The following is a 17,680-nucleotide window of genomic DNA, read 5'->3' on the forward strand; positions in this document are numbered from 1 at the left end:
TTTGACACACTTCTACCGGAATTATGTAGCACATTAAAGGAATTCAAAACTTTGTACAGAGATACTTGTAAGACTAACTTTTTGACAGTTGATATAGACAAGAAGATCAACAAGATACAAGAGGAAATAAATCAACTAGCTGACAATTTCATTAACTCATCTGATTCATTATCAGTTTTTGAGCGGAAGATAACATGTTTTGAGGAAGAACTATTAAAGCTGGAAAGAGAAAAGGAAAGAATAAAAGGTAAGGCTAAGGATCTTAAATGGAGACTAAGTCCAAAACTGGACTACCTCGCCACCTTAAGGAAAGAAATATCTAATGCCCTGATTCAAGGATATAAAACACCAACAGAGAAAATGCAACACCTCACCGATACAATTCAGAGGATAGAGGCCGCAATAAAAGACAGCAAAAAGCTCATTGAGAGCTTGAATCTGGTTTTGGCAGGTCTTTTTCAGATTGTAACCAACTGGTTACAAGGTTGAAACAGGAAACTACACCCTATTGACACTTTGACAACCTTTGTCATTGATGCCAAAGGGGGAGTAGTGGTATGAGAAAATCCCAATAACTTAGGGATCATCTGCTCAGGGGGAGCACACATTTTTGGTAACAATTTTTGGACTTCAATTTTTGGATACACTTTTTGAATTTTTCTCATGAGTGTTGCCATCAATGCCAAAAGGGGAGATTGTTGGCAAATGCATACTCCAATGAGACATTGTAAGTGATTGAAGGTTTTGTCATTGATGGTAACCTTACAATCCTATGACACCGACAAGGCAATCCATTGGCACTAGCAAAGTTAGATTCTATACCGGCACAGGCAGTGAAAGAAAGCATACCGGCACAAAAGCCGACAAGAATTTTGTTTGTAATTTATTTTGTTTATTATTGTAAAATCATTGTAAGCCGACTTGGCAAATTATAAAATGACTCATATATATAAGAGATCATTGTAGAACAATTATGTAAGCATGGAGGAATGTAATTAGGCGAAATAAGGCAGACCTATTATGCGAATTATAGGTTAAGGATTTATGTAAGAAGTAGAGCTATAAATCGGTACTAGATCTGGCATAGTAGATGCTATTTTGAAGCAGTACAAGACATTGGATTTACATAATCCATTTTGTAAGTCAGTGAGACTTCCCATTTTGTAATTGAGCAGTGAGCTCTAGGCACTTAGCCTTCCTGCATGTGCAGGCCCCTCTTGTAGCAGTAATATTCTCTTATTGGCCAATAAGTGAATATTGTGGGTCACAAATCCCACCGAGGTTTTTCCCACACCAGGTTTCCTCGTTAAACTATTGTGTTATGGTGTGCTTTTCATGTGGTTGCTTTTATCTCTGTTTATTGCATTACTTTCTGTTTGCCGGTATACTGCATTAATATGTTCTACATGTTTTAAGTCAAGAAAATCTTATTACCGGTTAAATACTGATTCACCCCCCCCTCAGTATCTGTTGGAATCCTAATAGAGCTATGTTGAGAATTCTTATGTTATCCCTATCGGTACTCTCACTGATGATCAAAAGAGAGAGATTCAGGAGAATGGGCAAGTCATGGAAGCCCTAATCAACAGTTTATCTGACATTGAGTTTATTGATATTCAGGATAAAGAGAATCCCAAAGAAGTATGGGATGCCCTTGAGAATATCTATGGCGGTGATGAGCATGTGAAACAAGCTAAGGAAGAAAGCCTTAGGGGAAAGTTTGAAGACATGCAGATGATTGAAGGAGAGACCATTCAACAATATGGAATAAGAATCAAAACTGTTGTTGGAGATATCAAGAGTGCAGGTGGTAAAATGGAAGATTCCACTGTTGTTAGCAAAGTTTTGAGATCCTTATTACCGGTCTACATAATAAGGGTTGTTGCTATTCAGGAGTTGAGGTCTGTACACAAGACAAAGGTATCCCTGGACTCCATCATTGCAAAGTTAACAATTTATGAGCTAAATAATTATGATGGCAGTATTTAGAAGATTGGATAAGCCTTTATAGCATCTGCTGCACCATCTAGAAAAGGCAAAGAAGCTAGTACCAGTGGTGAACCAAGACAAAGTAGAGAAATGGATGATGAGGAGATCCTCATGGAATTTGAAGCTCTTTTTGCCAAGAGACTTCCCAAGGGAATCGGTAAATACAGAGGTAAGCTTCCTTTGAAATGCTTTTCTTATAACCAGATAGGACACATTGCTGTAAACTTCCCTAATGGTGATAACAAGGACAAACCAGAGAGGTTCAAGAAGTTCAAAGGAGGAAACCGGAGAAACTGTTTTGTAGCGGTTGATGAAGGTGTCACTGATGAGGAATCAGAAGATGAAGGAAGTGAAGATATTGTGTTTGTAGCAGTCAAGGAAGATGTGTCAGACAAGAAGGCTCTTTTCTCTCGCTTTGATAATTCCAATGAGTGGATTATTGACAGTGGTTGTTCTCACCATATGACTGGTGACCAGAGTAAGTTTCTATCTTTGGAACAATATGATGGTGGTGTGGTTTGTTTTGGTAATGATGCACCATGTATGGTAAATGGCATAGGGTCTATCTCTCTAAATGGAAGAAATAGTGTTGACAATATTTATTGGGTAGAAGATCTCAGACACAACCTTTTGAGTGCTACTCAACTGAATGATAATGGACTCACTCTGGAATTCAAAAATGGAGTGTACAAAATCAAAGGAAAGAATGGTGAACTGATAGCTACCGGTATGCAGACCAAAGGTAACCTATTTCAGCTAAATGCTAATGTCAGTACACGTCTAATGGCTAAGTTTGAGGATAGCTGGATATGGCATAGGAGACTCTGCCATGTAAACTTTGATAAAATTGTGAAGGCCAGTAAGATCAAGGCAGTTAGAGGATTGCCTATGTTGAGAAAACCAAAGAATCCTTTGTGCAGAGAGTGTCAATTGGGGAAAATGTCTTCCTCAACCTTCAAAGGTAAATTTTTCACTGCAAACAATTTACTTGATCTTGTGCATACTGATTGTGTGGTCCTATGAAAACTAGGAGTGTGCAGGGAGATAGGTATTTTATGATTCTTATTGATGATTGCTCAAGAATGATGTGGGTCACATTCTTGAAGGACAATTCTGAAGCCTTTGGAAAGTTCAAAGCCTTTAGAGCATTGGTTGAAAAAGAAAATGGTAAGAGGATTAAGTGCCTGAGAACTGATCAAGGAGGAGAATTCAGTTCCGGTGAATTCAACAAGTACTGTGAAGAGAATGTCATCAAGAGGCAACTATCTGCCCCCCAGACTCCACAACAAAATAGACCAGCAGAGAGAAACAACTAGACTGTAGTTGAAGCAGCCAGAACAATGTTGATCCAAGGAATAGTTGCTCACACTTTTTGGAGAGAAGCGGTGAGCACTGCAGTCTACAAAATGAACCGAGTACTCATCAAAAAGGGTAAGGATAAAACATCTTATGAGTATTGGACTGGTAAGACACCAGTGGTAAGCTACTTTAGAGTGTTTGGTAGTAAATGTTATATCAAGAGGAGTGAACATCAGAGCAAGTTTGATGCTAAATGTGATGAGGGAATATTCCTAGGGTATTCCATAAAGAGAAAAGCTCTCAAATGTTTCAACAATAGGACTCAGAGAATTGTTGAAAGCATCAATGTTAGAGTTGATGAAACCTTTGAGAAATCTGAGGAAACTGACAGTGAGAAAGTAGGAGATGAACCGGTAGTAACCTTCTAGGAACCGGCTGCAAAACAGCCTAGCACCAGTAACAATGCTCCTACACTAGTAGATGTTGATGCTGATGAAGATGAGGATGAAGAAGAAAAGCAAGAGGAAACAACCAAGATCATTCCTAGGTATGTAAAGTTGAATCACGATCCAAAGCAGATTATAGGAGACAAGGATGCAAGAATTCTGACAAGAAGAAAAGTCAAAGAAAACTTTTGCATGATCTTTGAATGCAAGCCTAAAACATTCAGAGAGGCACATAAAGATGAAGACTAGATCAAGGCAATGGAAGAGGAACTTGACCAGATAGAAAAGAATGGTACATGGTCTCGGGTACCCAGACCTGAGCATAAAAATGTTATAGGCACCAAATGGGTTTTCAGAAATAAACTGAATGAAGATGACATAGTGGTAAGAAACAAAGCCAGACTGGTGTACAAAGGATATGCTCAAGAAGAAGGAGAAGACTATGGAGAAACCTTTGCTCCTGTAGCCAGATTGGAAGGAGTTCATATGCTTCTTGCATATGTAGCTTTTAAGGGATTCAAAGTATATCAAATGGATGTAAAATCTGCATTCCTGGATGAAATACTAGAAGAGGAGGTGTATATAGAGCAACCAGATAGGTTTACCCTATCTAAAGACAATGACATGGTGTGTAGGCTACATAAAGCCTTGTATGGACTAAAGCAGGCACCTAGAGCATGGTATGAACGCTTACACTCCCATCTTGTGAAGATTGGATTTGAGAGAACAAGTGAGGATAGTAATATCTACCTGAAGTCAGAAGGAGAATAAATTCTAATCTGTGAGGTATTTGTTGATGACAATTTTTGGAGGAGATGACAAGATGAGTCATGATTTTGCAGATGAGATGAAAAAGGAATTTGAGATGTCACTTATAGGGGAGATTAAGTTCTTCATTGGACTACAGATTCAACAAATGAAAGATGGAATCTTTATCACTCAGTCAAAGTATGTCAAAGAGGTGTTGAATACTTTTGGCATGGAAGACAACAAACTGGTTGGTACACTGATGGTGACCGGTTGTAAACTATCAAAGGAGGATGACTCAGTGTTGGTAAATGAGAAGGAATACCGATCAATGATTGGTAAATTGTACTATGTAGTACATAGCAGACCAGACATTGCACATGTAGTGGGCATTATTGCACGGTTCCAGAAAAGCCCTAGAGAATTCCACTTGGTAGCAGTCAAGCAGATTCTGAGATATCTGGAGGGAACTATTGACTATGGATTATGGTATCCATACAGTAATGATTTCAACATGAAAGTGTTTACAGATGCTGACTGGGCTGGTAATGTGGACGACCGGAAGAGCAAACCGGTGGTGCATTCTTTCTTGGTGGCAAACTAGTCTCATGGATGAGTAAGAAGCAGAGTTGTATCTTTTAGTCTACAGTAGAAGCAGAGTATGTTGCAACATTTATGAACTGCACCCAGACAATATGGATGAAGCATGTATTAAATAGCTTCAAAGTTCCTGTATCTGAACTGGTAAGTATATTTTGTGACAACACAAGTGCAATTAACATCTCCAAGAATTCGGTTTTACATGCTAGAACCAAGCACTTCGAGTATCATTTCTTGAGGGAGAAGGTTCAGAACAAAGAAGTTGTACTGGAACATGTTTCCAGCAAGGAGCAGTTAGCAGACATATTCACCAAGTCTCTACCGAAGGCTACCTTTACCTATTTGAGAGGTGAATTAGGGGTGCTGCCCCTTCAAGAGGTGAACTAAAGGTGTGTGCTCCACATCAGTCAGGTCTTACATTGATATATCTTTTTTCAGGATTGGTGTGTTGAAGGATGCTACTCCTTAGGGGGAGTAACATAGTTGAACATAGATGTTTATGCCTCCACTTTGGCATTGTTGTCAAAGGGGGAGAAGACGTGAAGCAGAGAAGATATCTGCAGTATTGGGGGAGAAGATGTGAAGCAGAGAGATATCTTTGTATATTACCATCAATGCCAAAGGGGGAGATTGTTGGCATATGTGCAGAGCGTGATGACATGATGATATTGTATGTTGTCAATGATGTCAATATATTGAAGAGTGAATCGGTATATTGAAGTAAGCAACTTGCAAAAGAACCGGTATGATGTAGTGAATCAGTATATGTGAAAAAGTGAAGTGGTATGTCTGCCCAAGTGAACTGGTATGTTGGAATGTGAACTGGTATATGGAATGTTTTGTATCAAGGTTTCATATGGTATGACTACCGGTTGGTAGTCTTAGCTTCAGGGTTTCCGGTTGAAGTGTTCCAAGCCTGTGTGATTCAACCGATGACAGTGTGATGATTTAGCATTGTAATGAAGAATAGATTGTGTTGCCACGTCAGCCTTGTGCGTGTGAAGGATCTTGCATGAAGGAGATTGACCCTATCTACCTCGGGAATGTGCAAAGTCTCTGTAAATGGTGGAGAACGCGTGATGGGTTATCAACCTCCAAGAAGTGGTGAAGAATGAACATTTGAGAATGTCTTGAGATCTGTTCAAGACTGTTGGAATCAATGCAATATGTTCAACAGTTAGGATTGAACCGACATAAATGTTTAGGGTTTAGGGTTTATGCTACCGACCTATCTTTCCTATAAGGTCAATGTTGTTTTTCATGTTGAGGTTGCTGGCAAATGTTGTGTGTGTATCTAAGTGCAGAGATACGTGATTCTTTCCAGACCAGATAAGAGAATAGATACCTGCAGAGTGTGATTGTAGAAGGAAGGAACTAAAGCAGATCTACATTGGCATTGAGTGCTGTTACCAGATCATTGTAATACCTGTTGACCTCTAACCACTTCAACAGTTGGAAAATCCCTTAACAGGGTAGCTTTAATCATCTTGCTGTAAATCCTTTAACAGGGCGACTCAAAATCATTGAGTCCTCAAAATCCTCTAACAAGGTAACCTTTAACAGGGTTTAACCCTTAACCGGGTATTTTAGCCATCCCTTAACCGGGTGATCCCTAGCAGGATCGGTTCCTAACATAACCTATTGTAAAGTCTTTAACCAGACTAGGCTCCTAACAAAGTGGACTTCAAAAGGGTTCAAAGAATAGCTTGTGGGTATTCATCCCCACTGTGGTTTTTCCTAGTTGGGTTTCCATGTGAAAAATATATGTGTTATGTGTGATGCTTTTCATGTGATGCTTTGTTATTCTCTGTCAAGCAGTAAAGCATGTTGAACCAGTAAGTCTTTACATTTCTGTTGATGTATTACTAGTGTATGCATATAGGTGAAATGGAAATAAGATGTTAGATTGTGTGGAAAGCTAAGAGTTATCGGTTTATGTCTTTCACATTCTTACCATGTTTAACCGGTAGTAATCTGGTTTAGACCGGTGTTATTGCTTGCTAGTCAAGTGCAGTGTTTTCAGTCAAACAGGTTCAAGGAAAAGTGTTTTTCTTAGTACTGATTCACCCCCCCCTCTCTGTACCGGTTTGATACTAACTGTTCATCATTGATTCATGAAGAAGTTAGGAGAATTACAATTAAAAAATTCAAATAATAGGAAAAGGTTAATTAATCTCAACAACTCATAAATTGATTTATTTTAATTAATTAGGGGATTTAGAAGAAATGAATTTGATGGGGGGAATTAATTAATCAAAGGGGATTATGAAATGAACCTATTAAATAAATCCTTAGATTTATTAATAAGTAGAGGAAAGGAGCAATTTAATCAAATTTCTTAGTGAATTCAATTAAATTGGGAAGGGGGATTAATTAAATAATTGCTTATTCAAGTAATTATCTTCAGACCATTTTTAGGTGTATACATTTTCAATCGATAAAACAGTCAAAAGAAACTAAAGAAGGTTGTAGTTTTGTCTAGATCATACCCGATAGAGTATAAGAATCCGCAAATATTTAGCTGGTTGATTTTTGTAGCATATTGTGCTATGCGTGAAAGAAGATTTAAATGCCAACCCTTACACTTTCCTCGCTTATGCCTTCTCTCATCCATCGACCTTGCACTCTCTCTTCATCTCCCTCCAAATAAGGAGAGAGAGTTTATAAAAAAACACAATACACTGAACAACCAATTTCCCCCACTTCAAATTTATATATATATATTACCACCAAAAGTAGATGGCACCGCTTGGCGTAAACTAGCATATATACCTTAAATTTTAATTTAATCTATATAAAGTACGCCGAGAGATATCCTTCTCGAGGCGTCTTTTTGACTTTACTGTGTAAAATTGATTAAAAATAGGTGCCTCGAGAATGATATCTCTCGGCACACTTTATATAGATTAAATTAAAATTTAAGTTATATATGCTAGTGGCAGTCGCGCGGTGCAACATAAGAAGCATAAAATAAATCTATATATATATATATAATTATATAGTATCTTTTTATTAAAATAAAACATATTATAATATTATTATATTATTACGCAAAGATATATGAAATTTCATATATCTATTTAGACTATTTTTTATAATATATATGTGTTGCAAGATCAAAGCAAATAAAATCTAAGATATATTAAACTTTATTTAATGATAATATAAAACTTTATTTAGTCACGAGTATTATGGTTATGGTTAGCGTTAGGGTTAAGGTTAGTGTTATGGTCAGGGTTATGGTTTACATCAAGTTTCGAGTTAGGTTAATGATTAGGGTTAGGGTTTACCATTAGGGTTATGATAATGGTTAGCATCAATATTAGCGTTTGGTTTTGGTTTAGGATTATGGTTAGCGTTAGGGTTTAGGATATAGTTAGAATTATGGTTAGGGTTAGGGTTATGGTTACGGTTTAATATTAAGGTTAAATTAATGGTTAGGGTTAGGGTTTAGTGTCAAGGTTACAATTATGTTTAGGGTTTACATCAAAGTTAGGGGTAGGGTAAGCATAATTACATTCAGGTTAGAGTTATAAATATAACTGGGGGTATGGTAAGGATTAGGATTTGGTTTATATTTATGTTTTGGATCAGGGTTAAAGTTAGTTTTATGATCAAGGTTAAGGTTTATATCATGGTTAGGGTTATGATTAGAGTTAGGATTATGATAATGGTTAGGGTGTATATCATGGTAAGGGTTAGCATCAAGGTTAGGGTTTAGTTTTGGTTTAGGATCATGGCTAGGGTTAGGGTTTATGATTAGGGTTAGGATTATGGTTAGAGGTAAGGTTTAGTGTTAAGGAACTTAAGTTTATGATTACGGTTTAGTGTTAGGGTTACAATTATGTTTAGGGTTTACATCAAAGTTAGGGTTAGAATTAGGGTTATGGTTCAATTATATTAAGGTTAGGGTTAAATTAGTATTAAAGTTTAATTAGGAACAGGGTTTGGGCTAGATCAAGGTTAGAAATAGATTAGGATTAAAGGTAAATTTGGGTTAGGGTTAAGTTTAGGGCAGGATTATTGTTAGGGTTAGGGTTTAGGATTATGGTTAGGTTAGAGTTAGGATTAGGGTTAGAGTTAGGATGATGATTAGGGTTATGGTTAAGCTTATTGTTTACATCATTGTTGTTGTTAAGGTTAGGTTTAGGATTATGGTTAGGCTTAGGGTTAGGATCATAGTTAGGAATATGGCTAGGGTTAGGGTTTACATCAAACTAGGGTTAGGGTTATGATTTTGGTTAGGGTCATTAGTAACATCATGATTAGAATTAGGTTTCTGCTTAGGGTTAGGGTGAGGATTAGGGTTAGGGTTTAAGATTAAGGATAGGGTTAGGATTATGGTTTGGGTTAGGGTTTAGGGTTAAGATTAGGATTATGGATAGGATTTACTCTTAGGATTAGGGATAGGTTTTGGGTTATGGTTATGGTTAGGGTTACGGTTGGATTTTGTGTTAGGGTTATGGTTAGGATTAGGTTTTAGGGTTAGGACTAAGTATTATTGTTAGAGTTAGGGTTTAGGGTTATGGTTATGGTTAGTATTATGGTTAGGGTTAGGATGAGGTTTAGCGTTAGAATCCGGGTTAGGGTTGGGGTTATAATCATAATTAGGGTCAGGTTTAAAGATTATAATTAGTGATTATAATTAAAATTAGGGTTAGGGTTAGGGTTAGAATTAGGGTTAGGGTTATAATTAGGGTAGGGTTAGGGTTAGAATTAGGGTAGGGTTAGGGTCAGGGTTATAATTAAGGTTAGGGTTAATATTATAATTAGTGATTATAATTAAAATTAGGGTTAGTGTTAGGGTTAGAATTATAACACAATTATAATTAGGATTAGGGTTAGGGTTAGGGTTAGGATTGCAATTAGAGATAGTATACATGATGATAGCTATAAGAGTTATGGTTTCGGTTAGGAATAGGGTTAGGGTTAGGTTTTAGGTTAGATATATAGTAAGGTTTAGGGTCATTATCAAGTTATGGTTAGGGTTAAGGTCTAGATTAGAGGGAGTCATAGCATTATATATTAAATAATAGTTATAATTGGTTTTACTTAACAATTATGGTTATTATACTGTAGGATAATGCTTGGGTTAATGGTTAAGGTTCAATTAGAATCAATGTTAGGGTTAGGGTTTATTTAGGATTAGGGTTAGTATTACAACTAAATTGAGGTTAGAGTTAGTGTTATAATTTAGGAAGAGTTAGGATTTAAGGATAAAGCATGTTGTTAGGTTTAGGTTTATATAATAAAGCTCGGTTTCAAGGTTAGCATTAGGGCTCAAATAGGTTTATGGGTTATGTTAGCATAAAGAGTGGGATATGATAAAGGTTTAGATGGATTTACAATTAAGGTTACTTTAAGGTTATGGTTCAGGTTCAAAATAGGGTTTAGTAATTATGGTTAGGGTTAATTTTAGGGTTAGCTTATTATAAGGGTTCGATTATAATTAGTGCTAGAGTTAAATTATGGTTAGCATTAGGGTTGTGTTTCAATTACATTAGGGTTAGGGTTAAATTAGTATTACACTTCAATTAGGATTAGGGTTTGGACTCAATTAGGGTTAGGATTAGAGTTTAATTAAGATTATAGTTCAATTAGGGTTAGGGTTAAGTTTAGGGCTAGGGTTCAATTATGGTCACAATTCAATTAGGTTTAGGGTTAAGTTTAAAAATAGGGTTCAATTAATTGTAGATTAGGGTTAAAGTTATAGTTAGGGTTCAAATCTATGGTTAGAGTTGAGTTTAGGATCAACATTCAATTAGAGAGATTAGGGTTAAGGATTAATGTTATAGTTAATTAGAGATAGGATTTGATTTTGGAAATGGTTTAATTATAGTTAGGGTTCGTATAAGAGTTCAATTAGGGTTAAGGTTCATGATAGAATTCAATTAGGATCATAGTTGAATAAGGGTTAGGGTTTAGATTAGGGTTAGGGTTCAATTAGGGTTAGATTAAGGTTGAATTTGTAGGTCACATTTAATCATAGAGTTATGTTTAAGGTTAGGTTAGGGTAGAACTAAATTAGGGTTATATTTAAGTTTAGGTTTAGGGTATGGTTTAGGCTTCAATTAGGTCTAGATTGGGGATATTGTTAAGGTTGTGGTTTGATTATGGTAAGATTTTAATTATTTTTAGGGTTTGTATTACAGTTCAATTAGGATTAGAATTAGGCTTATGGTTCAATAAAATTAGGGTTAAAGGTTAAATTAGGACTAAAGTTTAATTAGGGCTAGGGTTTGGGATAAAATTCAATTTAGATTAGGGTACAATAAGGGTTAGGTTTCATATTAAGGTTAGGGTACAATTAGGGTTAGATTAAGGTTGAATTTTTTATAAGTAGGATTTAATTAGAGTTTAGGATTAAGTTGAGGCTACAATTAGGGTTACTATTGTAGGGTAATGTATTGATACCACTTATTATCATTTTCTTATAAAATATTAAAAAAAAAATCATTATAATGTACTTTTCTTATGAATATTTAGAATATAGACATTTTAAAATAGTTTAAAGTTTCTTTTAATTAAAATTAGCTTACTTGTAACCTTTATTCTAATCCTAACCTTAAACCCTAACTATATCCCTAATACAACCTTAACCCTAACAATAATTAAACCAAAATATTAAGTAAATGATTATCAAACCCTAACAATAATTAACCAAAATCTTAATTAAGGGTTTAACCTTTATGAAATAATATTAAATATTTAATCATTTATAATTTAAATTATTTGAATAATAATAAAAATAACAAAGGCTACATCAATATACAAAATAATTTGATATTTCTATTTTTTATGATTAGGGTTTCGTTATGGTAAGGGTATAATTATATTTAGGGTTAAGATTAGAGTTCAATTTGGGTTATGATTTAATTATATTATGATCAGGGTTAAAATAGTATAGGATCAAGGTTTGAGTTATATTTTAAGGTTAGGATTAGATTATAATTAGAGTTCAATTAGGGTTAGGGTTATGTTTAGGGCTAAGATTTAATTTTGGTTTCATTAGGGTTGAAGTTATAGTTAGGGCTATTTAAATTTAGTTTTAGGTTATAATTAGGTTCCAATTATGGTAAGATTAAGGTTTAAGTTTAGGGTTAGGTTATGGTTTAGGTTTTAATTAGGTCTAGATTAGGATATTATCAAGGTTAGGGTTTGATTGGGTTAAGTTTAAATTAGAAGTGAAGTTTAATTAGGGTTAGGATTCATGCTAGAATTCAATTAGGATCAAAGTTCAATAAGGGTTAGGGTTTCAATTAGGGTTAGGGTTCAATTAGGATTAGATCAAGGTTGAATTTGTAGGTTGGGTTTAATTCTATAGTTAGTTATGTTTAGGGTTATATTTAAGTTTATGGTTAGGATATGGTTTAGGTTTCAATTAGGTCCAGATTAGGGATATTGTTAAGGTTAGATTTTGATCAAGGTAATATTTTAATTAAATTTAGGGTTTATATTATATTTGAATTAGGATTAGAATTAGGCTTATGATTTTAAAAAAATATGGTTAAGGGTTAAATTAGGACTGAAATTCAATTAGGGTTAGGGCTTGGGCTATAATTCAATTAGGATTAGGTTACAATAAGGGTTAGGGTTCATATTAAGGTTAGGATCATTTAGGGTTAGATTAAGGTTGATTTTGTAAGTAGAATTTAATTGTATGATTAAAGTTAAGCTTAGGGTTAGGTTAAGGTTTTCATTCAATTATAGGGATTAGGGTTAAGGTTATAGTTAATAAGTTTTAAGGATTAAGGCTGCGCTACAATTATGGTTACTATTGTACAGGGTAATGCATCGATACCACTAATTATCATTTGATTATAAAATAAATAAAAAATCTTCATTATAATGTACTTTTCTTATGAATATTTACAATATAGACATTTAATTTAATTTAATTTAAATTTTTTTTTAATTAAAATGATCTTACTTGTAACCTTTGATCTAATCCTAACCTTAAACCTTAACTATATCCCTAATACAACCTTAACCCTAACAATAATTAAACCAAAATATTAAGTGAATGCTTATCAAACCCTAACAATAATTAACTAAAATCTTAATTAAAGATTTAACCTTTATGAAATAATATTAAACATTTAATCATTTACAAAAATTATTTGAATAATAATAAAAAATAACAAAGGCTACATCAATATATAGAATCATTTGATATTTCTATTTTTTATTATATTTATTTATATAAATTATATTATCTATATATTTTTAAATAAAAGTTAAAATTATATTATGTAGGCATTAGTAGAAATTAATTGATCTTAAATGGGTAGAGTATTGTGGAATTTAAAAAAAGAAAAGAAATTAATCTAAAGCAACATTTCTATTTGTTTTTCTTTTTGCATGCAAATCAATTCAAATTTTAAAATTAAAATAAAATTCGATTTTTTAAATTGTTAAATGAATCAACAATTAGATTTAGAATAAATTAAAACTAAAACTTACATAATCTTAAATGGGGTAGAGTATGCTTTTAGTTGTGAAATTGAAAAATATAAAAGAAATCAATCTAGATACATAACCAACATTTCTATTCATTTTTTTTCTTTTTGCATGCAACAATTAGTTTTAATTTAAAACTTTCTAAATTTTTTATAAATATATAAGTAACATTTCTATTCTATTTTTTATGCATGCAAATCATTTTAAATTCTAAAATTAAACTATTTTTTTAAATTTTTTTTAAAATGAAACATCCATTTTAGAATAAATTTAAAACTAAAATCTATAAAAATAATCTTTCTATATTTTCTAGATATACATTTGTATTCTATTTTCCCTTTTTGCTTGCAAATTAGTTCAATTTTTAAATTAAAATATATTTCTTTTCGTTATTTGTTAAATAAATTGATAATTTTAAAATTATTTGTACAATTGATTTTTTGAGATTTACAATTGTCGAATAAAAAAATAGAAACATTATCATTTAATTAAAACCTCAATAATGGTTTTCATATTAGATATAGATATAAGAGAAATAAAATAGAATATACTATATTGTAGATTTGATTTGATAAGATAAGATCTGTCAAAGTACCAATAAAATTTACAGATAAATCAGTGTAGCAAATACATTTCTATCTCAATAATGTCAATTTGCTATAATGCTCTAAAGAGATGTATAAATTAGATGATGAAAATTCATTGCAAACTTATATGAAAATACTGTGGGCTTGTGCAAGGTTGTATAAATCTTCATAAATATGAAAGAAACTCCAAAAGAGGCATTATTGGTTGCAAGCCCAGAAATACATTTATATAAAAAATGATTCTTTTCATTGTTACCATCATCATTTCCTTCATGTTTATCGATTCCTATCAGCACCTCAACTCCTTGGAGTTCCTGATTGCAATAAATACATATAGGAATTGCCAAATTTTGGATACAAGAATATTTCACTCACATTGTGTTTCTAATTAGATCATCGGAGCAAGAGAAAAGAAGAATAAAATATTTTGATAGCACCAAGTTCCATTAAAAATCTCTTGGAATGCTCAAATTCTTACATGGTAACAACATTTCTATGGCAATAAAAGAGCCTATAAAAGAGACACAAGGTGTTGTCGTTTATTGTTTAGCAGAACTATGAAGACAACACATGACTCTGTGCATGCCATTGTGCCACTTATTAATCTATGCATGCAATTGTCCCATAGCTTTTGGATTAATGTCATGCTCTTATGAGAATGATTTACTAATGCATGAGAATATTGATTTAGTAATATAAGGCAATTCATTTGCAAGATATTCCACTTATCCTGAAGTAACTGCTTAAAAATTACTAAAACTCAATCATTCTGAAAAAATAAATAAAAAACATTGAGTTCTATTTGCAATATATTACATGTTACCTGAAGGGATGTGTACACACAAATCAAAGTAGACAAGTTCTATAAAATAACAGAGCCATCTTAGTAAGCCTCCTGGCAATGGAAATAATTAACATTCCATGGAAGAAATAAGCCATAAATGTAATGAGAGATCCCACAACAACATTACCACAAATTTGCCCGTGCAAATGAAGAGGATACATATTCAATTACAATTATATCGTATCAGTTTTGAAACTATTATCCTGAGAGAGATGAGAGGGTTCTTTTAGTGACAGGGAGAGGGTTCTTGCATTCACTGATCTTTATAGCAAAATGTTGACATGGTTGTCTTGCAATTATTCCTGATTTTGGAAATCATTGCCATATCTATTTCTCTGGGAGTGGTCATCTTAAACTATATCCTAGATACAAAAAAATATAGAAAACCATCTTCAACTAAATAGATCATTTTTTAGGAAAACCCAGAAAATATTGAAAAACATAAAATACATTAAATCGAATCAAATCAATATTATGAAAAATGGATAATAAAGTACATTAAATGAGTGCTACCTGTATCTTGGAGGTGCAAAACATTGCCTGTTTGGTGTAAGTCCAAGAGCTCACTTGGAGGACTGGAAAGCAAGTGTCCAAACCTGCAGCTGAAGAAAACGAAACAGTAGCAATTATTCTAACAGAGATGGGAGCGATTTTAAAGAGACGGTAGTGAAGATGAACCGGTCGGTCTTCCACGTCACCATTGGTACAATTCATTAAGATGGCAGTTACATTATCGGAAGATAATGTCAGTTACATTAGGCGATCCGCATTCCATTAAGTCTTTTTTGAAGAGCATTAAACTTAATATCTGGTAACTACCCTTTCTTTTTTGTTTCACGGATATGCTGACATTGTATAGAACACCTCTCGACTTAATTACTCTCTCTTAAATTAGTTTCCCTAAAATTAGTTCATTGCTTTATTTATTATTTTATTTTATCAAGGCCATGTTGCTTTATCTTTAGATAGTCAAACTTAAAGTTTGACTTGTTTTTATTTGATATCTAAAATAAACTCTCTTTTTTGGTTTAACTAACATGACATAAAGATTCTTTATTTTTAAATAAAATATGTGATTTTAAAATAAGCACTTAAAACATTCACCTTTTTAAGTTTATTAGATAAAACATTTGTTTTATTTATTTATTTGTATGCTTTCTTCATAAAGTACTAACTTAACTTTATTGATTCCTAGTTATATCGTGTGCTTTTTAATAAAGCACTAATTTTAAATAAATCAACCATGCAATTTTTTATTTTAAGAAAAACAAATAAATCTTACTTTTAATTTTATTTTTTTATTTAATTTATTTATATTAAATTTAAAGATTTTATTTACAATAAAGCATGTTCGTTGGTTAAATATAAATCCTTTTTCTTAAAATATATTACAAACAATTTTTATTTTATTTTTTATATTATTAATATAAATTTATATTTAAGATTTAAAGGAAAAATTAATATAATATTGATTAAAACATTTAAATCATGCAATAAGAAATGTCATGATTAAATAATTACTTGCAATTAATTTAATTATTATATAATAATTATGAAAATAATAAGGGACGTGACAAATGGTGGTCACTTTGTTTCTTGTTGCAGGTATTTTGATGGAGCACATGGATTTTATGATGGTATATGTGCTAGAGGGATTGTTCCCTTGTTCTTGTTGTGGTTACTTATTGGCCCTTATGCAATGCATACAACAAGTGGGAGAATGTTGGAAAATAGGTGTTGTACACCTTGCATAATAGTGTTTGTAATTGTAATATTTATTTATTATATGAGTTTCCCATGGACGTGTAATGTAATATTTATTTGATGTTGCACATGAATGTGTAACATGTAGAGATTCCTTGGGAATATTCTAGGGACCACTTGATGAGTTGTATTGTAACATTGAGATTAGTATATTGTATTTATTTAATATTGGGGAACATAATTTGATAAAGTGCCCAATATTAGATGTGGGGTCAAGGGGGTAGGTAGCCCATGGTATTTGCACATGGTATTGTAGCACATGGTTTTGATGTAATACCACTTGGTGGTTTTATGGGAGCTTGTGTTTATAAAAGCAACTACAAGGGTAGTTGTTTGGGTTGAAGTCAGTTAGCCAAGTTTAGCATTTTTGGAGGTTGGAAGCATGGCATGGGATGTGTGGTTACATGCTTGTTCACATGGAGTGCTTGTTGATGGTTGGGTTTTAGAAGCTTTCACATTTGCATTGTTGATAATACATGGTGGATGATGCTTTTGGAGGCCGGGTTTTTTCCTCATGAGGATTTTCCCAAGGCATATCTTGTGTCATCTTTGATGGGTATGTTGTCTATTATTTGCATATGGATTCTATGTGATTATTTTGTTCGAATCTAAATTGGGTTATGTGGAAATTGTCATAAAGTTGGCTGCAAGTTTCCTTACACATGTAGATGTGAGACTAATTGCAAAGACACAATTAAGCTCATGTGCATGGGTGCTTGGATGATGCACAAGTCAAGAAGAAGCTCATTTTGATGGGATAAGCTTAGGTATCAAGAAAAATATCACTTTACTGGGATGATCCTTATTCATAGTTCAGACAAAGACTCATCATCTCGTGGGAGGAATAAGGCGAAGCGGAAGGGGGAGTGGAATTGGATGATTCAGAAATCATTCCAAGTCCATTGTGGATGGGAACTGATCGAAGCGGATTGGCATATGATGAG

The sequence above is a fragment of the Cryptomeria japonica genome, chromosome 1 (assembly GCF_030272615.1).
Source record: "Cryptomeria japonica chromosome 1, Sugi_1.0, whole genome shotgun sequence".
NCBI lineage: Eukaryota > Viridiplantae > Streptophyta > Pinopsida > Cupressales > Cupressaceae > Cryptomeria > Cryptomeria japonica.